The sequence below is a fragment of the Oryctolagus cuniculus genome, chromosome 10, assembly GCF_964237555.1.
Source record: "Oryctolagus cuniculus chromosome 10, mOryCun1.1, whole genome shotgun sequence".
Classification (NCBI taxonomy): Eukaryota; Metazoa; Chordata; class Mammalia; order Lagomorpha; family Leporidae; genus Oryctolagus; species Oryctolagus cuniculus.
In genome coordinates this window covers 122,832,025-122,845,401 of record NC_091441.1, presented here as the reverse complement: position 1 = coordinate 122,845,401, position 13,377 = coordinate 122,832,025, and the positions used below count along the sequence as shown (strand labels likewise).

The window sequence follows — 13,377 nt, the reverse complement described above, 5'->3', positions numbered from 1 at the left end:
AGCACTGCCCGCTGATGTAGCGGTTGGCTAGAGGCCAGGTCAGCTGCGGTCGGTCTGTGTCCTTGTTGTCACTGTCACAGTTGCTGAGTCGGCCTCAGCGTCTGTGTGTTTCTTTCTGCACCGCGAGTCCCAAGCACACTGGGGTCCGTGCGCGACTCCCACGCTCCCGTCCTCAGCGCCTTTGCCACTTGCCTCGTGGATCACCTTGTCCCTGCGGGGGGCCAGTGCCCAGGGGCCGGGCCTCTCTCTCTGATGGGAGAAGCGTGCTCTTGTCCCCCAGCCCGAGCCAGCGTTCTCTGTCTCGTCCCCTGCGTCTCCCTTCAGTTGAGCTGTGCTTGTCTGCACCGCAGATTCTGCTTACCGAGAACTCGCCCCAGGTGGGAGCCGAGAGGCCTGGCGGCTTCCGCTCTTTCTGTCCCGTCTGCAGCACCACTTGTTCCCTGGAGAATTGTCCCTTTCGTTCCTGTCCCCCGTTCTGCAGAACTCAGCTCAAAGTGCTCTCTTTGCTTCGCAGCCACTGGCCGGTGCGGACGCTCCCAAGGCTGAGGCTCTGCCAGGACCCCCGCGATGTCTGTGCACCGTGGTCTCAGGGAACCCGAGCCCTCGTGCTGAGGTAAGGCCGCAGTCGTCCTGGACAGTGTCCGGGACCTCGCCCTTGTCCTGCCCCGCGTGCCGCTGTTCCTTCCTCCGCAAAGTGAGAATTTTCTCCACTGCCGTCGCCTGCCAGGAGGGTTTGCCGGGTTCGCGGTGTGAGCTAGCAGACGTGAGATGTGTCTGAGATCCCATTTGTCTCCGTGCACACGGGCGCCCCTGTCCGAGCTGTTCCTGATGGTTCTAACCCGTCACACCCAAGGTAGCTTGAATCACCACCTCTCCCCACTCTGCGTCACGTAGGGCCCGACGTGGCTGCCGGGCTGAGAAAATGCATCACAGCACATGCTAAGGGGACCTGGGCTCATTTTTCTCTTTCACTTAAGCACTGAGGAGCGCGATCCGAAGCTGCTCCTGGCTCTGCGGTGTCAGGGGCTGGCCCGTGGCAGATGGAGCCTTCGTGGCAGGGCCGCGTGGTGAGCAGCAGCGAGGGGCATGGCACAGGCTGTGCACCTGCCCTGTTGTGTCTGGGTGTCCACCTGTGGGAAGGCTGGGGGTTAAACGGTCCCCTGCTGATGTGTCTGCCATACGGGGAGGGAGAATGGGGAGCTTGTCCCCAACAGACACCAGCTGTAGCATATTCGGCCATATTTGAGAAAACAGTGTTGCTGATGAGACTGCAAACCACGTGTGGCCAGGGTCTGTGTGCAATCCCCTCATCTGCTCTGGACTCGAGGGCTGCCCCTGCCCCTGGGAGCTGCGTGCTGTCTCTGCAGGGGCACTCCTGGTGTTGCTGTGCCTCAGATGTTTCCCGGCCCTGGACTCTTGCGGGAAGGACAGCAGGAGGCCTCCAGGAGCAGGGCGGAGTCGGCGGGGGGCAGGGATGCACAATGCCTGCCACCTCTGTAGAGCGGCGCTGGGCTTGGCCTGGGGCTTTCGTGTAAAAGCAGAATACGGTGGGCGCTCACTGCTGAAACCAACGACAGAATTGCAGAAGTTGTTTTCATTGCTTTTCCAACACACTCTGTTATCACTGCATTGTAAAGGAAACCAAATGAGCAGTTCAGTGCATTTATCGCGTGGATGTGTCTTGTCTCGAAGAAACAAACGCGGCGCCTGGGGCTTCCTTTCAGTGTGGTCAGGCGCTGCGGAGGAGCGACCTCTGCCTGGGTGGAGCAGATAGCATTCAGCGCCTCTGCTGGCTCCTCGCCCACAGGAGGCGTGGCGCCCGGTCTCCCAGGTCTCCCCCTGAAAGCCGCGTTTCCTGCGGTGCGGCCGCCTCTGGCTGCATGAATCACTGGCTTCCCTTTGAGGTGGCCTGCGTGTGGCTGGGAAGGAGGCAGCAGCAGCCCCTCTCCTTAGAGGAAGAGGGCCATTTCAACGAGCCACTTTCTTTCCCAACAAAGAAATTCAGGCTGCGGACAAATCAGCAGTTTCACAGCTGGTCTGTGGAACCCTGGAATGATGCATAGGAATCAAGGCACGAGAGATTCACTTGGTATGAAAGCAATGTTTGGGCTGCATCCCAGTTCCTAATAGGATATTGTTCTGCCCCCACCTGTCGTGTCTGTCACGTGGCAGTCACATCGCTGTGACTCCTGCGCTGCCTAAGGTGACAGTTTGAGAGCCCAGAGTTGGAGGGTAGGGCGTGGTGTTTCAAGTCATCTGCTCTTCTGACTTGTCCCGTTCTCGTCTTTTTCAGTGTAGAATTTTCTTTGATGTTTTAAGATTTATTTTATTTATTTGAAAGACAGAGTTAACAAAGGGATGGAGAGACAGAGAGGTCTTCCATGCGCTGGTTCACTCCCCAAATGGCTGTAATGGCCAGAGCTGATCTGATCTGAAGCCAGGAGCTTCTTCCAGGTTTCCCATGTGGGTGCAGGGCCCCAAATACTTGGAACAATGTCCTACTGCTTTCCCAGGTGCATTAGCAGGGAGCTGGATTGGAAGTGGAGCAGGTGGGACTTGAACCAGTGCCCAAGGGGCTGCTGGCACTTAGGCCGGAGTGGGGGGGTGGCGCTTTAACTCACTGCACTACAGTACCCGCCCCTGATGTTTGCTTTTGCATTAATATGTAATAATTGTCCATACCCACAGGGGTAGTGTAATGTTTTTGTAGATACGTGCAATGTATAGAGACGAAATTCCGATAGTTTTCCCGGCTCTTTAACTTTTCCTGATGTTCGGAACCGTCCTGCTCTTCTTCAGTTCTGTGTAAACCTGGTGGTAGCCTGTTGTGGACCAGGCCCCTCTGTGCTGTGCAACACCAGCACACACCTCTTCTGTCTCGCGGTGTCTGGTACCCGTCATGCAACCTTCCTCTCTCTGCTGCCCGTCCCGGCTCCTGGTGGCTCCTGTTCTCTCTTACACCTGATGTCCTGCAGCCGCTTCCCTCTTTCTTTATGCTGAATGTCCATTGTGTCTATGCACCACGGTTTCTTCAACTGTGCTCCCAGCGTGGACACTGTGGTTGGATCTGCACCAGGGCGGTTGGGAGCAGCATTGCGATTCTCCTGACCACGGTGACTCCCTATAGAACATTCTTCAGCAGACACCTGCACACACCTGCGCCTCCTCAGAAAATCCACGCACTTTGTGTGAGCCTGAGCCTTTCTCGTGTTCAATGAAAAATTGACACTTGGCTGGTCTGGCTTCTGATGCCAGAGGGGACCAAGGCTATCTGTGTATAAGGGATGTAAGGACTTCCTCTGTATCCTGTGGGGTGGGTGGGGGGGGTGAGTAGGGCTCTCGTTCCCGACACAGCAGCGCTGGTTCCAAAGGGCTGCTTAGGGCTTGACTTTAGAAAGGATAGGCTGTGAGGGCAAGAAGGGGTTCCAACCAGAAGTGTGACGTGTCTACTGCTCCATCTCTGCTCCTGGGCGTGAGACAGCAGTCAGGTGTACACTCACACAGTCCTCCCAGGACCGAGGTTAGGGTCACACAGTCCTCCTGAGACACAGGTGTCAAGTCAAAGGGTGCTTCCAGGACACAGGTGTGCAAGGTCACGTAGTCCTCCTGGACACACGTGAGGGTCACACAGTCCTCCTGGACACAGGTGAGGGTCACATAGTCCTCCTGGACACAGGTGCTGGTCACACAGTCCTCCTGGACACAGGTGAGGGTCACACAGTCCTTCTGGACACAGGTGAGGCTCACCCAGTCCTCCTGGACACAGGTGAGGGTCACACAGTCCTCCTGGACACAGGTGAGGCTCACACAGTCCTCCTGGACACAGGTGAGGCTCACCCAGTCCTCCTGGACACAGGTGAGGGTCACAGAGTCCTCCTGGACACAGGTGAGGGTCACAGAGTCCTCCTGGACACAGGTGCAGGGTCATCAGTCCTGGGACACAGGTGCAGGGTCATAGAATTCTCCCGTGACACAGGTATGCGAGGTCACACAGTCCTCCTGGGGCACAAGTGCAGGTCACACAGTCCCCCTAGGACACAGGTGTGCAGGGTCACACAGTCCATCTGAGAGGTACAGGTTCCTGGCCAAGCCTCGGCTGTAATTGGAGAGGCTGGGGTGCCCTTCCTTCTCCCAGTCTGCTTTCATATGAGGATATAACCAGTGCATCTATGATGGGTGAGCATTAGAGATTCACCCCTCTTTTTTAAGTTGGAATACAGGTTTCAGATTATTTAGTGTGCCTGTGAGTGTCAGTGCACCCTCATTTAGAATGAGAGCCTGAGTAATTTCCAGTCCAGAGATGTCTCACCTTCGTGCTGCCACTGAACGTCCAGCTCGTTGGGATTCGCTTCCTCCATTCTAGCACCTGTTGCGCGTAGGAACTCGGTGAAGGCAGGGTGAGCTGTCCCTCAGTGCGGTCCTGGCGTCTGTAGGTACGTTTGCTGCGTGGGTTAAATCCTAGTCATCTGAGAGAGGAAGACAGAGGCTCCCGGAGAACATCACCTCCTCCGTCACAGGTCTGGCAGTTCCCTCGCCTTCTTTATCAGTCACTTTCCTAAAGGAAAGAAACTTGTGTAGGACGCAGGAGACAGGACCCTTGGAGAATTCTTCCCTTTGACGCCTGCGTTTGGGCTGCTGGGAGCTGTGGGAGCCTGTGCTCCACTGTGTGTGTGTGGCAGGGCAATCAGGCAGTTGCTTCTTGGTGGATACACAGGTCCCCTCACCGGCACACGAGGGGGCTGGGAGCTCTGGGGGACTGTCATCCATCACCGGGGAGGCGTGGGTCCCCGGCCTGAAGCACTCCCTGCGCTGCCCCGTGAGAGAGCCGGGTTTCCTTGAGAAGTCTCCCAGCTGGGCGCCGCGTGTGGCTGTGTCCCCCAAACCTGCAGAGTTGGCGAAGCCGTGCCCTTCAAAGGCGTTGGAGGAATCATCACTCAAAGGGCTTTGTTTAATCAATGATTATTTCGGTGGTGATTGCACACATTCACTGCATTAAATTTAATCAGGATGCTTCTGGCGTGTGGGTGGCAAGCTTACTGATTAATTCATTTATATTCTTGCAATAAGACGCGCTCTCCTGGATACATTCGGCGGGATGCATCCCAGCGTGTCTCCATGGCGCCTGTCCATGGTCCCAGGGCCCACAGGCACCGCACTTACTCTGCCTGTACGGGCTCCTCAGTGCCGTCCGCCGAGGCTGTGCCCACTCACTGGGCCCCTGGAGAGCGAGGGTCGCCGAGCAGCTGTTTCTGACTGCGGAGTCTGCCTCACGTCGACACCTGAGATGCTAACTAGACCGTTTTTTTATAGTCCAGGTTTGCCTGATGTTAATTAGGAAAAAATAGGTTAGAAGGTTCCAAAACAGTCTTTCCAAATGTGTGTGAGTCTAAATTTGTAATCATCAAAGAATTTTCTAATAATGAAAAATGTTATTAAATCATTATAATCCAAGGGTAGGTTTTAGTGCGTACTCTCTTGATTTGGCCTTAACACTTCATGATGTGGAGGTTTTAGAGATTTTCCCTGCGTGTAGAAGCAGTATGGCCGGTGTGGTGCAGTGGGTTCAGCGACCGCTCCCAATCCCAGCACCCCACATCCGAGCGCCGGTTCGAGTCCTGGCTGCTCTGCTTCCAGTCCGGCTCCATGCTGATATGCCTGGGAAGGCAGTGGATGACGGCCCATGTGCTTGGACCCCTGCCACGCAGGTGGGGGCCTGAGCGGAGTCCCAGGCTCCCGCTTCAGCCTGGCCCAGCCCTGACTGTTGAAGGCTTACGGAGTGGACCAGTGGATGAAGGGTCTCTCACGCTCTCTCTTCCCTTCCTCTCTGTTGCTCTGGTTTAAAAACAAAACCTAAACCACACGGTAGCAAGGCCACTGTAAAGATTTCAAATAAAACGGAAAAAAGAGGAAGCTTGTTAAAAATCCTCTAGAACCTCACTTTCTGAAATAACATTCATAAGCTGTAAAATTCTTCCAGGTGTTGATTTGTGGATTTCTGCATGCCCTCTGGTCTCACGTCACCTAAATGGCACTTACGTTGTCTACGTTGTCCACTCAGCAGGATGCCGTGGACACCTCTTCACTCCCAGAATACGCTGACCCTCATTCAGTCCTGAGGGCCTGGTCTGTCCAGTATGTGTGACACACTCTCTTCTGCTGGGAACTGTACTTTATCTTTCGCAGTTTGTGCCTGGAAGCTAGATTCTAGTAAACATCTGTGTGCTTTCCAAATTATGCTACAAAAGGTGTTGCAGAATGTAGACTTTGTGATATGAGCCTTGTTCTGACTGTAAGTTCCTCTGTGAGTATTGGGGGTGTTCACAGGCACATCCGGGCACCCCAGCTGGTGACTGCACACATGAAGCGGCTCACCGGGGGGCACTGCAGAGGGGCCAGAAACGCACAGTGCTCCCCGCTGGGGAGGAGGGGACGATGGGACTCCCAGGTGCAGCGTGTGGTCAGATCAAAGGAAGCCGCGGGTGCTCAGGTCCCATGAGCTGCGAAGGGAGCCGAGGGGTGTGCTGGGGACCGAGGAGGCCCGCCCGTGTGTCCTGGGTGTCCCTTTGCATCTCTGCAGAGTTCACCTGCCTGGCCCTCCAGCCAGACCCCCCTGCGTCCTGAGGACGGAATGGGCAGTGCACTGCCCCCTTAGGTTGGTAGACTTGGAGGGAAAATACAGCTCTCTCTCACATTTTTCTGCCATGGCCAGAGCTGCTGTTCCAATGTCGTCTTTGTCAGTTTTCTTTTCTTTATTTAAAAAAATGTGAAGTGGTCTGTGGCAGTTAATTTTTTACAAAATATTTATTTACTTGAGAGGCAGAATTGCAGAGGCAGAGAGAGAGAGAGAGAGAGAGAGAGAGAGAGAGAAGCCATCCATCTGCTGGTTCACTCTCCAAATGGCTGCAAAGGCTGGAGCTGAGCCAATCCAAAGTCGGGAGCCAGGAGCTTCTTCCAGGTCTCCTACACAGGTACAGGGGCCCAAGCACTTGGGCCATCTTCCACTGTTTCCCAGGCCATAGCAGAGAGCTGGTTGGGAAGTGGAGCACCCAGGGTTCAGACTGGTGCCCATTTGGGAAGCCGGCACCACAGGCAGCGGCTTTACCTGGTACATCACACTGGCCCCTGTCTCGAGCGCCTACTGTCATGCAGCTCGACAGGGCTCAAGGGCGACGTGTGGGCGTACTGGGAAAAAGGAACACATGGACACAGACTGTCTAAGGGCGATGTGTCAGAGCGCGGGGAAGAAGGAACTCACGGACACAGGCTGTCTTTCCAATGGAAGGCTTTTATTACTCACACCAGTGCACACTAGGGCTGCACCACTCTGCATAGCCACCTGTATGGTTAGACTCGTCGATCCACAGATCTTAACACACACCGAGCGTCAAAGCAGTCTCAAAGGCACTCCGACTGTAGTAGTGTAAGTGCAGCAAAACATACGGCATTATTCTCAATCATAGGGTCGGGGCACATTCCTTCATATTATACACTATTATGATTATTATACACATTATAGTCATATTATACATAGTATGACTGCTGCGTTCTCAAGGTTTGTATCACGGTCACGAAAATCCCAAGTCCAGAGTCCGAAGTCCCCGTTACCACTCAGAGAGACAGATCTCAGAGCAGTCACTTACGGGCAGGCAGTCGTGGATGGCTGTCACTCTGGGCAGGAGGCTCCGGGTTTCCAGGTGGGCAGCAGGGTGAGGAGTTGGAGAGGCCCCCTGCTGAGAGGCCTGACCCAGCTCTGTGGTTGGGTCTGGCGGCAGGCTGATGAGAGGTGCTGAGGCATCGGCTCTGATGGAGTTTGGTTCGGTAGTCGCCTTGTGCTGCTACAGAGTGATGGGCTGGCTTTTCAGCCACACTGTGTAGGGGTCGCATAGCAGATGTCACATTGGTAAAAATAGGATGTCCAGTAAACAGAGGAGAAGCCAAGGAAATCAGTGGAAATGCTTGGGTATTAAGAACTGCCTGAGTCCCAGTTTCAGGAAAAGTGACAGTCATGGGTGAGTGTTTACATAAAGAATGTCAAGAATGTGTTGGGAGCAGAAACACAAATCGCAGTCGTTTGTTCCAGAGTCTGCTTTGTGGGTGCTCAGGGTTCCCCCAGAGTGTACCAGGTGGTCGCCGGAAGTCGCATCCACGCCTTTACGGGCTGAGTGCAGAGGGCAGGGGTCTGCAGAGCCGGGGGACTGAGGAGGGGTCCCTGTGGGGGGAGGGAGGGGTGTGTGAGAGTGGGCACATTCACCCGAACTCCTCTCTCTACCCAGAAATGTCCGTCAGCGTCCAGGAGCCCGACCTTTACCTTGGTACAGCGTTGGGTGTATATGCGTGTATATGCAAGGGACGCCGACGGGACCGTTTTTTGTCTTTCCCTTAAGTGTCCCGAGTGTACGAGGGCGCAGACAGCACAAGTCATTCTGAAGTTTCCTCATGCTCACCTGGGCTCTCTGCCCCTCTGCCAGCTGCAGTCTGCTTCCTCCGCTTCTAGTTCGTCTCCTGCTTTGCCAATGCAAATGTGAGGCTAAAAACAGCTACAATGGGAAGGGCACATTAACACCGAGAAGGAAAAGCAGGCAAATAGGAACTGAGCGCCCAGAAAGGGAAGAAGAGCAGGGGTGACGGGTGGCGTAGGAGGCTCAGCCCGGGGAGGGGAAGTGAGGAAGCTGCGGGGAGGTGGGCGAGGTGGAGCGGGCTGCGAGTCTCCCAGGACAGCGCTCGGGTGAAGGGAAAGTTCGGGACAGGGCATGAGCGTTCACTGACTCCTGTCTCAGCGCTTACCTCGCAGCCAGGCCCCACAGCCGACAGCCACCTGTGAGCCTCGTGCTTCCGGCTGACCCGGTGCCGCTGCCGTGCCCACCCAGGGGGCTGCGCCAGCTCCGCGGCCTCATTGATAACCCAGCGGCCCCAACTGTTCGTTCTGCGTGGCGGTGTTGCCTTTAAGTCCGCAGCCATTTCTCCGAGTGTTGTCTCTACCAGGTCAGTCAGGACGGAGCAGCAGGGCAGTCCGGTGTGATCGCAGGCACGTGGGATGCGGTGTCGACTCAGGAACCTGGTATGCGCCGTGGGCCTCTGGTTTTCCATTGTAGAGGAGTTCACACGCTGTTGAAATCAGACACCTGCCACACAGCTATTAAGATGGACCAATGGCAACTTTAATGATTATTTTTGAAAGTAATATCTTCTGAAATGACTGCACAAACAGCTCCAGAAATTTCTTGAAGAAACATAATCGATTATGTGTACCATATAGCTGACGGGCTAACATAATTATGTATTAGGGGAGATGATGAAGATCACATTGGTTCAAATTGTGTCACAGAGATGACCTAAAAAAAAATCACTGCTTCCCAGCTGTTATCTTCAGGTCCTGGGAAGAGAGCTGCCGCTGTTTGGTATGTATTTTACTTGCCAGGTTATCTAACAGGATATCCGTCCAGTAATAACAAGAGGAGTGACGAATAATACAAATAAGCAATGAAAAATCTTGGTCCCCGTGAGAGTTACTGTCTTGCAGCAAAGCTTCCGTCTGGGATCAGGCAGTGGAGTAGCGAGCAGAGCCTGTTGCCGATGTGGAGACCTGAGACACGGAACTGCAGGACGAGCCCCTAGGACAGAGGAGAAAGCCCGTGACCACGCGGTCCCCAACCCTGCAGGACGAGGACGTGAGGCTGGGATCCACGCAGCTGCACAGCCCGGCTCAGCAGCGCAGAGTCCTCACTGCTCCCGATGATGTTGACGAGCCGATCAATGAGTTCTCACTTGCACCTGGTCTGATCACACCATGATTTCGTTCTTGACACAGACGAGATTAGCAGGAAACGGAAACCTTTAGACTGCGTGGGGCATCGGTATTTTCTCCTTTTCTTCCCCGTGTACTAGGCTTTTTAAACTAAGGGCACTGCTTTAAAAAATAAGGTGATTAAGGAGACCGTTCTCATATGAAAACACATTGTTGCTTCTCCACCCAAACAATGTATCACAGCAGAGACAGGTTTTGGTCTCTGTAGGGCATGGTAGATAAGTTCCCATGAGCAGAACCAAGGCGGGCAGGCATTAAGGTTCAGACCTCAGGAGCCCTGGCCCCGCCCTGCCATGCAGAACCAGGACGGGCAGTAGTCTACACCTCCTGCAGTGGTCTACACCTCCTGCCCAGGAGCCCTGGCCCCGCCCTGCTGTGCAGAATAGGGACAGGCAGCAGTCTACACCTCCTGCACTGGTCTACACCTCCTGCCCCAGGAGCCCTGGCCCCGCCCTGCTGTGCAGAACGAGGACGGGCAGTGGTCTACACCTCTTGCAGTGGTCTACACCTCCTGCCCCAGGAGCCCTGGCCCCGCCCTGCTGTGCAGAACAGGAACAGGCAGTGGTCTGCACCTCCTGCCCTGGAGTCCCTGGCCCCGCCCTGTTGTGCAGAACCAGGACGGGCAGTGGTCTGTACCTCCTGCAGTGGTCTACACTTCCTGCCCCAGGAGCCCTGGCCCCGCCCTGCTGTGCAGAATAGGGACAGGCAGTGGTCTACACCTCCTGCCCAGGAGCCCTGGCCCCGCCCTGCTGTGCAGAATAGGGACAGGCAGTGGTCTACACCTCCTGCCCCAGGAGCCCTGGCCCTGCCCTGCTGTGCAGAATAGGGACAGGCAGTGGTCTACACCTCCTGCCCTGGGGTCCCTGGCCCCGTCCTGCTGTGCAGAACCAGGACGGGCAGCGGTCTACACCTCCTGTCCTGGGGTCCCTGGCCCCGCCCTGCTGTGAGCTCCAGGAGACCTGCTCCCCACTCTGGGGCACCCCAGGCTGAGGATCCTTGGTCTGTAGAAGGCCTGTGGCCTGCGTTTCACACCTGCCTTTGCCGCGTGAACAACTTCGTGTTGGAGAACGACTCTTGTTTAAAGTCCAAGTGTGAATAGTTCATTTAATTGATCTTCTGTTTCTTTAAAAAAATGATTTATTTGAGTGGCAGAATTACATAGAGAGGAGCAGAGAGAGAGAGAGAGCGAGAGTGAGCGAGCTTCCATCTGTTGACTTGTGCCGAAGACTCGTCTGGAAACAGAAGAGAGTGAGAAGTTGGGCTGCAGGGGGAGCTGCCAGGGCAGGCACGGGAGGGGCTTCCTGGTGAGGAGGCGGTGGGGGGGCTTCCTGGTGACGGGGCGGTGGGGGGGCTTCCTGGTGACGGGGCGGTGGGGGGCTTCCTGGTGACGGGGCGGTGGGGGGGCTTCCTGGTGACGGGGCGGTGGGGGGGCTTCCTGGTGACGGGGCGGTGGGGGGGCTTCCTGGTGACGGGGCGGTGGGGGGCTTCCTGGTGACGGGGCGGTGGGGGGGCTTCCTGGTGACGGGGCGGTGGGGGGGCTTCCTGGTGACGGGGCGGTGGGGGGGCTTCCTGGTGACGGGGCGGTGGGGGGCTTCCTGGTGACGGGGCGGTGGGGGGGCTTCCTGGTGACGGGGCGGTGGGGGGGCTTCCTGGTGACGAGGCGGGGGGGGCTTCCTGGTGACGGGGCGGTGGGGGGCTTCCTGGTGACGGGGCGGTGGGGGGGCTTCCTGGTGACGAGGCGGGGGGGGCTTCCTGGTGACGGGGCGGTGGGGGGCTTCCTGGTGACGGGGCGGTGGGGGGGGCTTCCTGGTGACGGGGCGGTGGGGGGGCTTCCTGGTGACGGGGTGGTGGGGGGCTTCCTGGTGACGGGGCGGTGGGGGGGCTTCCTGGTGACGGGGCGGTGGGGGGCTTCCTGGTGACGGGGCGGTGGGGGGGCTTCCTGGTGACGGGGTGGTGGGGGGCTTCCTGGTGACGAGGCGGTGGGGGGGCTTCCTGGTGACGGGGTGGTGGGGGGCTTCCTGGTGACGAGGCGGGGGGGGCTTCCTGGTGACGGGGCGGTGGGGGGGGCTTTCCGAGAAAAGCCGCCTGTCCCGAAGCAGCTTCAGCGCACGCGTGTGCGGCGTGCAGCGGTATGTAAGCCGTGCTGTAGCTTAGAAACACCCAGTCAGAATGCACGTAGCCAGACTTGTGGAGCCTCAGCTTTTGTGTAAGACAACACCCGTATCTGGATTCAGGGCCAGACTGGGGATATGCATCCTCTGGCCTGAGGGCATAAAATACAGACAGTCTCCATGTCCTGCCTCTCTCTCTGAGAATCCTGCCACAGGCTCACTCCCCAGGTGGCCACGAAGGCCAGCGCTGGGCCAGGCCAGAGCCAGGAGCCTGGAACTCCATCCAGGTCAACTACAGGAGCCCAGGGGTCTGCCGCTTTCCCAGGCACATTAGCAGGGAGCTGGGGGGGAAGTGGAGCTGCTGGGGCTGGAACCGGCGCTCACGTGGGATGCCAGCGTCGCAGGTAGTGACGTAACCTACGGCACCATGATGTGGCCCCCTAGTCCTGCATGTCTTGAGCAGAATTCCTGAATCAAAAATGTGTGTATGTTGACGCTTCTGATGCATGAATGCATTTCTGTACAGACTTACGGATCCGTCATCGGCGACTGAGCTGAGGCGTTTCTGAGTTGGGTGGCAGGGTTGTCTGTGTGGACGTGTGGGGCAGTAACTAAAGTGCGGCTTGTGATGCCTGCGTCCCATATTGCAGGGTTGTCTATGTGTGGTTTGTGGTGCGGTAGTTAACGTGCAGTTGGGTTGCCTGCGTCCCCTATTGCAGTCCAGGGTTTGAGTCCTGGCTGCTCTTCAGTGCAGCCTCCTGCTAAAGTGGACGCTGGCAGGCAGCAGGTGAGGGTGCAGTACTTGCCTCCCATGTGGGAGACCCAGCTGGAATGACAGGCTCTGGCTTCAGGCTGCCCAGCCTGGCTGTGGAGTGGACCAGCAGGTGGAGGATGTCTCTCTCTGCCTTTGAATACAGGAACTTAAAAACAGAGGTATATCTTGAATTCTCTCAGTACCTAATGTACAGGATATGTCCTGTGTTTCTCTCTGCAAACACGCACACACACGTATGCATAGCTAGGAGGTTTTGGAAACATGTGAAATGGTATTCTGAGTTTGTGCTTGGACTCCACAGCACTCCTGTATCGATGAGAAAGACGAGCAATTCCATTTCTTAAAGTGTTTAGTAATCAAATCAAAATATTGAGAAATTGGAAAAGAAAAGATGACAGTGGCAGCCATAAATGGTTCAGCCAGCTTAAAGACACACAGCTATTAGACAAAGAACTAAAACCTGTAACTGCTAAATAGGGCAGTGTCCTGAGCGTGTGAGGTGTTCAGGTGGGGTAAGTCCCACATGCCGCAATGCTTTGCGAGGCCAGAGAGGAGTCCTTGAGTCTCCCACAGAGCACACTGTTCATGGAGTGATGGGTGCTTAAATCCTGGGTTATCTGAGGACAAGATCAGACGCTATGTCTGGCTCTTCGGAGCACTGTGACGGGAAGGAACAGAGCTGAGCT

The 13,377-nt window shown here is 56.2% G+C and overlaps 1 protein-coding gene across 5 annotated transcripts in view; it reads left to right on the top strand.

Annotated features, from left to right (window-relative positions):
- CNTN4 (contactin 4) overlaps positions 1–13,377 on the top strand; it is a 734,964-nt gene that overhangs the window by 139,068 nt on the left and 582,519 nt on the right. For all 5 annotated transcript variants that reach the window (XM_051831896.2, XM_051831894.2, XM_051831892.2 and 2 more), the window contains one exon: positions 515–613. The gene's annotated coding sequence lies outside the window, so the exon portion shown is untranslated. The remainder of the gene's footprint in view (positions 1–514; positions 614–13,377) is intronic.